We start from the raw sequence: 14,213 nt of genomic DNA on the forward strand, positions 1-14,213 counted from the left end.
CAATGCCCGTTGTTTTGGCGTTTATGAGCAAAAAAATAAATATTGGTAAAAGTACACAAAATCTCATTATAGTTTTTGGTTGATAGATTCATAACTCTCAACTCTATTTATTGCTGGAGGTTTTTGTTGCTTTCACCCTCTTGCAGATCATGGTGATGTCTAATCAATTCATTATATAAAACAAAATTAAGAAATCAATACATCCTAAATAATCCTAAATAATTACATCGAGAGAGTTTACGGCTAACTCTCTTAATTTTCAAAGGCTGAGGACATACATTAGGAGGGCGAAAAATATATGATTTTACCCAACATCATCCCTTAAAAAATCTCTCATATAAAATGCATGCAGTTGAAGCTTATAGGTGTCATAGTTTGTTCGGAAAATCACATTATGAGCAGTGCTACTCTGCCACCCGAGTAGCACCGCTCGATGTTACCGCTAGTTGCAAAAATTACTTTTTTTTTTTTTCATTTTTCTATTCACATTTTTTAATGTATTTAAATATTTTTAAAAATAAAAAACATATATTAATACATTTAAAATCACTTTCTTTATCATTCGGTAAAAAAAAAAAAAAATACCAAGCTGTCAAACCGAGCAGTATATTTGGGGTGGCATAGTAAACTTTCTCATCACATTATATATATATATATATATATATATATATATATTTATATATTTATGCATACCTCGTGATTACTCTGTAATGTTAAATTTTGCATTAAAAAAGCTATCAAAATTGGCTTTGACACCCTAAATTATCAAACTTGGACAATTTACATTGATTAAGATAAGATCGGATCGACAAAAACTAAAACATTAATATATTTATAATGGCCATATCTTATACATATAATAGTGCAAATCTCTAAAATGTGATATTTGAGACATCAATCATTAGTTTTGACACTTTTATTATCAAAGTTACTGGCTACATTGACAATGAATTTACAAATAAAGGTTATATGCATGAGAGGTTATACAAACACGAGCAACTGTCTACTAGACTAAAAAAATGAAAGGCAAATAGCCGTCTTCCATTTTTAACAAGAGTAATGTTAGATACAGTTATAGGTTATGCAAGCACCGCACACTCTTTTTGAAAAGAGAGGGATCCACCATTACAAAATTAGTTTTTTCTTGTGGGTCCTATATTTACTCATTTTTTTCAAAAGGAGTACGTGGCACTTGCTCACTCTATGACTGTATCTAGCATTACTCATATTTTAAATTTTGTTTCAGTGATTATTCTAATTTAAGCACTGTAACAGAATATTTCGATATCAATACGTTCCAGTGTACCGTTTCAAGATTAACTATATATACACGTATTTTTATATGTATATATTGATAACTAATAGAATAAATACATGTATATGTAAGTGCGCATCATGTATGTGTGTGTATATATAGATAAATTGATGATTTATAAAATGAATATACGTTGAGAACATTAAAAGAAAAGTAGAGATATTAATGTCAAAAAATAATATTAAAAAAATTATAAATTTGAGTTGAGACACAAAAAAGTAAAGAAACAAAATTAAAAGAGCTGTGAAATTATTAAAAATAAAGATAATTAGAAAAAGAGAGAAGAAGGGGACATATTTAAAGTTATAAAAAGAATTAAAATGATATAAATACTTTTTAGATTTTAGAATTAATTAAATACTATCTAGATTTAAAATTGACAAAAATGCCATTCAAACTCAAGAAAAATACAAAACTACCATTAAAGCAGTCCGGAATGAAATAGGGCCCAAAATGCTAATTCTAGTTGGAATTTGACCTGAATGGCTGAAACGGGCCAGAATTTGGAAAGAAATGAAACGAAGAGATACTGTACTGGATACTACACCATAACGAAAAATTCTAGTCGGAATGACCGGAATGGAATGGAATTGAAAACTATGCTACAAATTCAATGACAATATTTTGTTCGAGTCGAGTTTGAAGATCCAAAAAAAGAGAAGAATTAAGGAATTGCGCACTCAAGGCGGACCAAATCAGAGTAGGTCTACTACCTGCATGGTGCAAGGCTGGGGGGACTCTTCCCTGCACCCTGCCCCACACCATGCGGGGGGTGGGGTTTTTTCCCCCTCCCCGGTGCCAAGGGCAGGGAAAAAAACCTCATCCGCCCTGCCCCCCCGCCTAAGTCAACACATTGAGCCTAAAAAAAATTTTTTTGTCCAAAAAATTTTTTTTGAACCCAAATTATAATATAATTTAAATTATAAATTAAAATTTATAAATGCAAAAAGAACTTAAACTCATTAGAATTAGATTTTGGATTGTCAGTCTCACATTGCTTAAGTATGACTATTGTATTGCCTTGGCCTCTTACATAAAGGTTGGATTAGGAGGCCAAGGCAATCTAATAACTTGAATACAATTTCAAGTCTTTAATAAGTTGTATATATCTATATACAATATATTTATTTATATATATAAATATAAAAAAATATTCTTTTTATATATGTGAAGCGGAGCGAGGGGAGGGACCTCGATGGGGTCTTCCCGACCCCCGCCCCCGCCCCCGTCCCCTCTAGGCCTTCAACATAGGGGGCCGGGGCATGTCGCCCATGCGGAGCGGGGTAGCCTGCCCACCCATGCGGGGGCAGGAAGGATGGGGGTTAGGTAGCGGGGTACGGGGTCCTGCTACCCACCCCTAAATTAGAGTAGTTCTTCTAATTCTTAAGTTCTCAAATTGGTTAAGTTAGACTCTTCAAGTAAAATAGTATAGAAGACGACATGAATTGGATCTACTGGGTTGAGCAATGTTTTTAGATTCCATTAAACAGAAGAAAAAGAAAAATTATCTTTGGTTGTGTACCATCTTAGAGGAGAAGTCTAGATGTTGTATCCACTTTTAAAGACATTGAGGAGATTGTGTCCTTGAAAATCTCAAAAATATTACATGTGAGATGCCTATTTCAGAATAGGGCAAAATAAGTATGCTTTAGGCAAAAAATAAAAATTAAATAAATAAAGCAAAAATAAATTTAAATTATATATGGCTAAACTAATGCTACTGCTAGGCATTTGTACAAGCAAATTCATTTATTATTAACTTAGTAATCTTTTAAGATTTATTGTAACGTCCTGGTCCTGGATAGACTGGAGAGTTATTACTTGTCACTCAGAATCATAAATTAAAATTTAGATATAAACTCTAACTTTTCAATTACATATGAATCTCAATGTTTAAAACTCTTACTCCCAAAATAATTAACTATGAACACCACTAAGTCTCAAAATAAACATCAACCTTTCAAAAAATAAAAACCTGATGAGTGTACGAAAGTGCACTCTAAATACCCTATTATTGGACTATAATGCTAAAATATGAATATAAATTATAGAAAATAATGTGTATTCTTGAATTGAGTTTCTATTTACTTTGAGATACTTCTAAGCAGATTTTTATGTTTAATTTCAGGGTCTATAAAAGAGCAAGTCAAAACCCAGTCAAATTCAAAAGACTTTCAAGTGGGCAAGACGTTGGAACAATCTAAGAACGTTTAATGAGTGTAGGACTCTTCAAATAAGGATAATGATGGAGTTTGAAAGTAACTCGAATCAAGAGAAAAAGTCGGAGTCCAAAATGCACTATGAGACAATCTGGATATACTTTAGTATTTTGATCATAACTTTCCACTCACATAACAGATTGATATGATTATGGATGCGTTGGAAATCTATCTTAAAGGGCTACAAATGTGTCTCTAATAAAAATTTATAAATTCGAACTTATGAAGTACGTACGTGGTTATCGAGATGAGTCTTAAAATTTAGGCTATTTTTTTGTGCGGGAATCATAAAGACATTAAGGTTTTTTTTTACCCCATATAAGCATATCATTAGCATGAAATTGAGAGTTTTGAAAGGGATGAGACATAGATCTAGAGAAGAGAAAAATACCATTTTTATTTTTTAGTTCTTTTATGGAGAATAAATCTTGGGTAAAGCCTAGGGCGGAAATTGACCGGTGAAAATATTTTGACTTTATTTCAATTCATAAATTAAGCTTTATTATTTAAGATTTTAGGATTCAATTCTCTATTTGTTTTGGATATTATAAGTTTGAGACAATTATATTAAATCTTGCCATGGTTTGATTTTGTTGAGTTATAGGATTATGAATATATGATTATAACTTAAACAGGCTTTTCATGCCATTAATGTGATCTTTTACTGTATTATTGTTTGTGAACATAGTGTTGTCTCTAGTTCTGATATTCATTTTTATATATGAAAACCATGGTTTGTAAATGGAAAATAGATTCTAGAATTAAATTTGAGAAAGTAGATGAATATAATGTCATATTTTTCAATTAGGAATTTGGTGCTATAACTCTTAATTGTGTATATCGTTTGGATTGAAAAAGTCAGAGTATTGGATCCGTTTGATAGAAGCCTAAAGCTTTACTTACCTTCTTATCCGTACCCTAATCTCATTTTAATTACGTGTTTTAAGTAGAATTTTTAGATTTTTGTCATATTATAATTTAATTTTTCTTTTAAGCTTGGGTTTTGTTTTGTTTCTTTCGACTTCCTGTGGATTGATATACTGAATTATACTATAACACTACATACTAGTTTGCACATAATCATATTTTGGCGCCGTTGCCGGAGAGATGTGGAAGAATTGATACAAATAATTTATTTTAGAAGTTTGTAAAAGCGGTAACTTCGTTTCTTCTTTTAACTAGGTGCATTTTTTTTCTTTCTTTTTGTAGTATTTTTAGTTCATAGTGTTAATTTGTTTTTTTTACTTGCATGCACAGATATAGAGATACCTTGGGTAGATTTGCTTATAGGCCTATGTTAGAGTTAGAATCAAACTTTTTAAATCCTTTATTTGACAATCCATCTAGTCCCGAAGAAATTAGTGAACACGAAGATCAACCCACTAGAACTCTTCAGGATTACCTCCAACCTACACGCATAGCCACACCATCATGCATCATGTTTCCAGCTAATACTAGCCAACTGGATTTTAAAACAGGGATGATACAGTTACTCCCTACTTTTCATAGCGTGGAAAATGAAAATCGATATGTGCACATCAGGGAGTTTGAGGAAGTAGTTGCGACTTTCCATAATCAAAATGCAACTGATAATGTTATGAGACATAAGTTCTTTCCTTTCTCTTTTAAGGATGGAGCTAAGAGTTGGCTATACTCGTTGATACCACGATCTATCGAGTCATGGAGTGAGATGACTCAGGTCTTCTTTAATAAATACTTTCCCCAACATAAGACCAACGCTTTAAAAAGGCAAATCTCCACATTTGCACAAAAGGACAGTGAAACTTTGTATCAGTCTTGAGAGAGATTTAAGGAGTTGTTGAGTATATGTCCTCATCATGAGTATGAGAATTGGCATTTGGTTAGCTATTTTTATGAGGGACTTGCACCTAAAAAGTGCCAATTTGTGAAGATGATGTGTAATAGTGAGTTCTTATAGAAAGATCCTGATGAGACCATAGAATACTTCAATGAGCTTGCTGAAAAAGCTAACACTTGGACTAGACCTAGTGCTACTGAGAGCACAAATAAGTCACGACCTGCAGGAAACCAAAATGGTGGTGGAATTTACCATCTTAGGGAAGAGAGTAACCTAAAAACTAAAGTTGAGATGCTTACTAGGGTGTTAGAAGTGTTAAAAACTAAAGATTTAAAACCAACACACATGGCTACTCATGTTGAGTCTTTTGGACCATGTTTTGTGTATGGTGGGGTAGATCACCTAGCTCAAGCGTGTCCCACATTTGCTGAAATGAGAGGAATGTATGATGAACAATGTAATGCCTTAGATATGTACAAGAAGCCTTTTGCACATTTCTCAAATACCTACAATCCGGGGTGGCGTAATCACCCCAATTTTAGCTGAAAATCTGAAAACCAGCAGCCTGCACAACCACCTAAAGCTTATCCTACATCGTATCATGCATCATCTTCTTCTAGGAACCCTTTAGAAGATACTTTATATGCTTTTATCGAGATATAGAGTAAAACTAATTAAAAGTTTGAATATTTGATTATGCAGGTTATTGAAGAAAATAAAGAGATAAAAAACCATGTATCCAAGTTGATAAACTCTTTGAGTGTGAATGAGCGTGGTAAGTTCTATTCTCAAACTCAATCCACACCCCAAGGTCAACATATGGCTCAAGAAAATTTGAAGGAGGTCAATGCCATTGTGACACGAAGTGGTAAGTCCTTACACATCCCAACAACTGATAAGCCAGAGGATGTTGAAAAGAAACAAAGCAATGATAGTGTCGAGTTGCCCAGGAAAGCCAAGGTAATTAAGAGCCCAGTTAAGGTACCATTTCCTCAAGATTTAAAATCTGGTATGCGAATTTTGAATTCTAGTAATGAAACCTTGGAGAACCTCAAGCAGGTAAAGATCAATTTTCCTCTTTGACATGTTATTAAACAAGTTCTTACTTATACAAAAGTTCTCAAAGATTTGTGTACAGTTAAAAAGAAGCACCATGTTAAGAAGACAACATTCCTGACAGAGCATGTTAGTACTATAATTGAGCAGTGGATTCCTCCTAAGTATAAAGATCCTGGTTGTTCAACCATTGCATGTAATATTGCGAATCATGAGTTTGGGCAAGCGTTGCTAGATTTAGGAGCTAGTATAAATTTGATGCATTGTTTCATTTATTTGCAGCTTGGTTTGAGTGAAATTAAGCCCACTTCTATTGTGCTTCAATTGGCTGATCGTTCAGTTAAGAAACCAAAATGAATAGTTGAGGATGTTTTGATCCAAATTGACAAGTTTTACTACCCTGTTGATTTCTTAATCTTGATACTAGTTTTGTTGTTGACTGTAATTCTAAAATCTCCGTAATCTTATGTAGACATTTTCTCGTTACTACTAACGCTCTTATTAATTGTAGGAATGTCTAATGAACCTTTTTTTTGGGAATATGACTCTTGAGGTTAATATTTTTCATATTGAAAAATAACCAATAGAAGATGATGAGTGTCACCAAACGTACATGATTGACACACTTATAGATAAGGGAGTTCACACAACTCATGATTATGATTCTCTTGAACATTTTCTTGTTAATTTTAAGTTTGATACAATGAATGATTCATATGATATTATTGATGTTTGTGCTATTTTTGATGAATCTCAAGATTATGATCCACATATTTGGCAACCGAAATTTGAGGAGCTGTCTAAGAAAAGTGAAAAACAGATTCATTCAAGCGTGGATAGTCCTAAATTAGAATTGAAGCCACTGTCCTCAGGTCTTAAGCATGCATTTCTTGGCCGAGGTGACACTTTTCCTATTAGTATTTTTTCAAAATTGAATGATGGTATGCTTAGGAAATTTCAATTGATCGAGTTGGAGGAGTTGAGAAATGATGCACATGAGAATTCTAAAATCTATAAGGCTAAAACGAAAGTGTTTCATGATAAAAATATTGGTACGAAGACATTTAAGTCTAATAACCTAGTATACTTATATGATTCTAGACTCCATAAGCACAAAGGAAAACATCGGTCTAGATGGACAGGCCATTTTGTAGTGAATAATATTTTTGCAAATGGAGCGGTAGACATAGAAGATCCTAAGTATGGTCGGATCTTTAAAGTACATGGTCAACGCCTTAAAGTATTAATTGATAGGCAAGTTCTGGAAGTGAAAGACATTCCACTTGTGGATCCTGTCTATCAACCTTGACCACACCACACCGGTATATTTTTCTTTATTTTTTTTGTTTTATTTTTATTTTCTCCTATTTTATTTTTATTTTCTTTTTTGTTTGATGTTGTTTTCTTTGTTTTTGTTTGCAGGTTAATTTCATTTTTTTTTATTTCAAGTTACCATCTTTGGTGCTTAGCGAGCTACACACGTCACTCATCAGGTGTATTCTACTATTTTTAACTACTCTCCATTCAATTTTGAGTCTTAAACATTGAGAATAATATTTCATTTAAGTTGATGGTGGTGGTGCAAATTCAGTATTTAAAAGGCTTGTTGGAACTCTATGGCATATTTTCATGTGTTAATATTATTTTAAAATTTGCATCACACGTACATTCTTTTCACATGTGTACTCATTCTCATTCATAACCATCTTAGTGAATTTAACAAACCCATCTTGATCATTATACTGAGGTACTCACAAGATTTCTAATGCACTCATCCAAGTTTTATGGTAAGATAGTGGTTTGACACATATACCTAGAGAACTCTTTTTCTTAAGTCTTTATTTGTGAGTTTTGGAGAGGATTGGGAGCCAAAAAATGTTGAAAATTGTGATAAACGATCATTGATTTTTTTGAATTAGGCACTTCTTTTGAGAATATTATTGTATGGTTTGTGGTATGATGGTGAATATAATTAGGATATGATGAAGGTCAATTTAGGGTTTGAGCCTTTCAAGCCAACCTTTTGAATTATAGATCCCTTGTAGCCAACTTTGAGCCAAGAAACACATATAACATTTTTTCTTCATATACCTATATTATCCATACCTCTCCACATTAGAGTATAACCTATATATTGATTTTTCCTACTCTTGTTACTTCAAAGTGTGTACTAGATGTGAAATTCTTCTTTTTTGCACGGAATAAAAAAAAATGGAAGAACACGAGTTACAAGGTGTTCAAGTGAATGAGTTTTCAAGGCAAAAATACCAAGGCTGGATAGAAATAGCAAAATATCATGATGACATTATTGTTCACCAAATTATATATATAAAAAAAAATGAAAGAAAGAAAGAACAAAAAAAAAAAAAAAAAGAAAAGAAAAGAAAAAAAAGAGGTATTATTCTTCGATGATTTGAATTTCTATTTACTTTCGGATACTCCTAAGCAGATTTACTAGTTTGAGCGTAATCAAAACCCAATCGACAAAGCAAAACAGAACTATTGAATACAATACGTAGATAACTAAAGTATCATCTTTGTACTTATTCTACTATGCTTATGTAGCATTATACAAGATCTCTAGTCTTGATCCTTACCTGTACTATCAAAATTATCTAAAAAATGTTATAGAGATAATGGGTGAGTTATCAACAACTTAGTAAGCATAGAACATATACTAGTATATAAACATAAATATTTTCAGAAAATTTGGTATATAGAAACAAAACATTTCATTTTCATATGCAGATTTTAGAAACGTGTTATCAAAAAATCAGAGTGACTTTTCAATCTTTTCATACTCAAAAACCAGTTATTCATATTAAAAGATCATTTTTCTTATTCAAAGACAATTTTCATATTAAAAAACGCTTTGTTCATATTCAAAAACACTTTAGCATAACATAACTGAACATCTTCATTTTATCATATCGTATCGTATCATTTCATATCATGTCACATATCATATCATATACCATGTTTAACTCTCGTGGTAGGGTTGTGCTATCCCCGATGGCCAAATTAGGTAATATCATATTGTGAAACTTCTATTTTTTTAATCTCGGAGTCCCGAGTGTGTACACATGAAAGAACACATAAAAGACCACTTTGTTTCCAAAGTAGATGCACTTATATCATATCATATCATGTTGGTACCAATCATTTCACGTGAACCAGTATCATCATATCAGAACCATATTCAAAATCAGAATCAAAACAAATAAGAATGCCAAAAGCTTTCATATCCATATCATATTAAGCCACGTGTTGAACATATTTATATTATTTCCATTTAATAAAAAACAGATCCAAATCATTTTCATATCACATATACAAAAATTCACAAATATCTATTCGCTCTTTTGCACATTTAAGAAACATGTCAAATATTGCTCATGTCTACACTAATCATATCAAAAACATTTATGTTTTCTTTCTTACATATCTCATGAATGAATGCAAAACATATATTGAAGTTGTTTTTCACCTTTTATTTTTTAAAACAACATGTACATTTTTAGAAACCAACCTCAGTTCATTTCTTTTTATGCAAATTTAGCATAAGAACTCCGCTTACTGGACTTTTTAACTTTTCTGAATCTTTCCACAATCGTGTCAAATGAATATCAATCGTCACCTATACAGAATACTAAACGTTACTAAACTTTTAAAAAGACTGCTAAAATTCTCCATCTACTCATACTACGAAAAATAGCATTGATAACTATCTAGTTATCAGAAATCCAATAAATACTATTATCATAAAAAATAATCTTAACTTATCATAATATAATTTTATTAAATACAGTAAAACAACTTAAATTCATTTTGAAAATTTAACTTAATCATATTTAAAACTCATATCTCCATACACTATTATTAAAATGATAATTTAATACTGCCAATATATAATCTAGTAGGAAATCATAAATTTCTTAAGCAATAGTAATTCATAAATTATTCTTAATAATAATTATATTAAAATTTATCGTAAATTACTAATCATATCTAATTTAAAACTATCCAAGAATTATTTCATATAATAGGCTTAAAGTATTTAAAAATAAAAGTTTAAACACTTACAATTTATTGCCAAAATCAAATTATAAAATTATTACCAAATAATATAATTAAAGTCTTTAAATATTTTCTGTGAAATCAAGTTTATAGATAATATTTTTATCCCCAAGAGTTCATGCCTAATTTAATAAAATACTAAACAGAATCTAAAATAAAAATAATACATTAGTCTCTTAATAAAAATAAAATTCATTAAAAATCATTTTTTGTAAACTACAACAAATCCAATTTAAAAATCAAACTCATGTGAAATCAACACATTTAAAAATATAATTTTTGAAACAAGGTACAACGGTCAACGAGGCTACTAGTACTACGAGCAGCAGATAAATTAGTAAGGGTAAGAACGTAAGCACGTATTTATTCTAACAACTTAAAAGACATGCAAGAGTTGTATATAAAATGCAAAACCAACAGGTTGTGCGATGGCAAACTCATCGAGAGAAATGGCTAGGGACGATGGAAGCAGCGGCTGGACTAGATCGACAGTGTACGGCTCAGCTGAAGAGCACTAAGAGAGAGAGAAAGTGATGAGAGAGAGAGCAAGAGAGAGAGAGAGTCCGAGAGTGGTGAGAGAGACGGAGATGAGATCGTGGGGGAAGATGGGAGTGGGCTTACCGAGAGGGTCATGGCCGACCTGGCTGCACAATCAACGTCTTCTGGTGGCTCTTGCTTGAGGCTGAGTAGTTAGCCAGCAGCGTTGTGACTCACAGTGGAGGAAAACATGTGCTCTGTTTTGGGAGTGAAAAACAGAGCCTTTTTGTGGTGGTGCAACTAGGTAGTCAATGGTCTGAAGTGAGCATCGCACGGTGGCAGCGTGGTGGTGTTGGGTGGAGGTTTAAACTATGGCCCGACGGTTTCTGTCGTGTGTGGAAATACCTAGGCTAGTTGGTTCTCCCGTTCGGGACTGTTTTGCTGCAAGATGGAGAGGAGTGGCAGCTTGAAAGGCACGTGTGGTGGCTGAGTTTGTGAAGAGGGTGGTGGCGCACAGTGGGCTTGGGCTTTGGTGTTGCTCATTTACAATGGAGGGAGGGGCTATGGTGCAATGATGAACGTGGGTTGAGCCATGGCTTAGCTTCCTTTTCTCTCGGTTCGTCCAGGAGCAGCGGCGGAGGAGTCTGGCTGGCGACAGCAACGTCTTGCTACCTCTTGGTCAATTTGTTTCCTAAAACCTATGAGGAAGTTGCGGCAACCCTAGTTCTCAAAACTAATGAATAACTGCATATACATGAGTATAAATATATCTCTTAAATGAACTGTCGCCGTGAACATAATGGGAAAGGAACGTGCATGGTTTGGGGAGTGCATGAAGGACATGCTGTAACACCCGAGCCAGTCAAACTGCTTTACAAAATTTTGGGTTTATAGTTATGAAAATTCGTTTGGGATTACGAGTAGAAGTTTTAGAAGAGAGTTTGGGCCTAAGATATTTTTTGGTGGAATATAATTTTTCAATAGGTTTGATAATTAGGTTTTAAAATCTTTTATGGATCAAGTGGATGTTCATCAGAAAAATTTATGGGATAAGTGTATTTTTTTTAGGTTGAGTCGAGACCCAAAACTTAAGGTAAATGCCATGCAATAATCCCTACAGGATCCAAGACGTGGGCCAAAGTATATATATATTTTTTCTTTTTAGACTTAAGAGCCCAGCCCATGGAAGCGTTTTCTAGACTCTGTTGCACGGCTACGTCCCTTTTCCATTTTCATGCAGTCCCTCCATCCTTTTCCTCTAGGTTTTTATTTCTTTACTATATATATCGTATATATATGCTAAGCATCCTCAACCCTAGAATTGTGCCGCTCGTCCTCCTCTTCTCAGAATATCAAACTGAAACCTCCATTCAGGCCGCCTCACCACCTTCAAGTAGCCACAACCCAGCCACTGCAACTCCACGCACGGAAGCTCCAGCTCTCCCTCTCCCCATCGTCGCTGGCCTTTGCCCAACCTTTGTAAAACTGCAAGCCTCAGTGGCGTTCAGCAGCCCCACCACCCCCATAGCCAAGCCAACGCATTGCTACTCCCCCAAACTCAGTCCACGCACGGAACCTCAACCACTCAAGTCCACCACTTCAGCCATGCACCACCACCCTCTTTGCATAAAACCCCACCTCTTTTTACACTTTCGAAAAGCAGAGCACCATGTCTCTATTTTTCTCACTCAAAACAGAGAGTTCTTACCACTAGACAACCGTACCTCGCCAGCCGCTCCAAGCTGTCACCACCTGCACGGAAAAGGACGCCGGACATCCACAGGCCACCTCAGCAGCTTGTAGCAACCCCTCACGGTGAGCATCTGTTTCTTTCTGCCCTCTCTCTCTCTCGCTCACCTCTCCCTCTCTTTCTCTCGTGCTCAACCTAGCTCGACGGAAGCTCTGCCGCACTCCTGCTCTTCTGCCGCGCCACCACAGTCCCTTCAGCCAGCCTCGTCGCGCCTTACCCCTCCACGCATGCCTTGGTTTCCCTTGGGTAAGCCCTTGCCACCGCATACTTGGTGTTATTCCCTTGTGTTTATTCATCCATTCTTATTCTTATAAGTTATATACGTACATAATATATATTATATATATATATATTTATATATATAAAGTGTTAACTTAATAGTTGAGTACTATTACTAATTTACCCTTAGTGTACTTTCCAGATATATGTTTTCGGAAGATAGGTCTTTTTGGGTTATGTTTAAATGAGTTTTGTTTTAAGTCTCATAAAATATTATTTTTGTCTAGATAATATTTTAATAATATTGTTAACTAAAGGAAGTAAACCTATTTTTAATAGAGGAGTTTTTCATGACGTATTTTATAAGATTTTTAAAGTAGTCTAAGTATTCTATTAATTTATAATACATTGTTGGTACTTTAGATATTTTAAATATTACTTTTTATTAAGTTCCGTAATTGTCTTAATACTTGTTTGATTAAATCTCTTATTCGGTACGAATTCGATTAAGTGGATATTGATGGTTTTAGAAAATGATGGTATTTTAGGAATTATGAGAATTTTAGGTTTTGTGGATTTAAAATATGTTCTTTTAGCATTTTAGATTTAAATATCGAAATACATGGTTGATTGAAAATTTACGGGAATTACGTGATTTTTATAGGTGACGATTAATATTTGTTCGGCTTTATTGAGAAATTTTTTTGAAAGACTAAGTAGTCTAGGTAAGCAGAGTTTCTATACTAGACTTTGCATTAAAATAAATAAAATGGACTTAGGTTGATATTTGAAAAAATATGCATGTTTTGTTATGAAAAGAAATTTGAAACGACCTCAGTTATTTGTTCTGCATGACTTATGAAATTCTGTATAAGAATAAAGTATTTTCTGTCATGACTAGTGTAGACATGCGCAAAGTTTTGGCATTCTGTTTCTAAACTATGTAAAAGAGAGCGAATACGAAAAATTGTGCATAAATTATATTTTTGTGATTTGATTCTATTCTGTTCTGAAAAATGTTATGTACTTTGATTTGATATGATGAGATTTCTGAAACCTCTGGCATGACATTCTGTTTCTGTTCTGTTTTAACCTTACCACGAGTGTAAAACTGTGGCCTCTGTTTGGTTGGTATCAACTTTTCTGTTTCTGGTGCACCTACTTTGGAAACAAAGTGGTTTTCTGCGTGGTCTTTCCTATGTGCACATTCGGGGCTCCGAGAATAATAAGGGGAAGATTCACATTCTGTTTCTTCTTGGTTGGCCGCTGGGGTTTGCATAA

The 14,213-nt window shown here is 33.6% G+C and overlaps 1 non-coding gene across 1 annotated transcript; it reads right to left on the reverse strand.

Moving 5' to 3' along the window:
• Positions 1-5,271: 5,271 nt before the first annotated feature.
• Positions 5,272-5,379, reverse strand: LOC121243774. The gene has a single exon (XR_005936263.1). It is a non-coding gene; the product is annotated as a small nucleolar RNA R71 (small nucleolar RNA).
• Between the last annotated feature and the right edge of the window lie 8,834 nt (positions 5,380-14,213).

Source organism: Juglans microcarpa x Juglans regia, chromosome 8D (genome assembly GCF_004785595.1).
Source record: "Juglans microcarpa x Juglans regia isolate MS1-56 chromosome 8D, Jm3101_v1.0, whole genome shotgun sequence".
Lineage (NCBI taxonomy): Eukaryota > Viridiplantae > Streptophyta > Magnoliopsida > Fagales > Juglandaceae > Juglans > Juglans microcarpa x Juglans regia.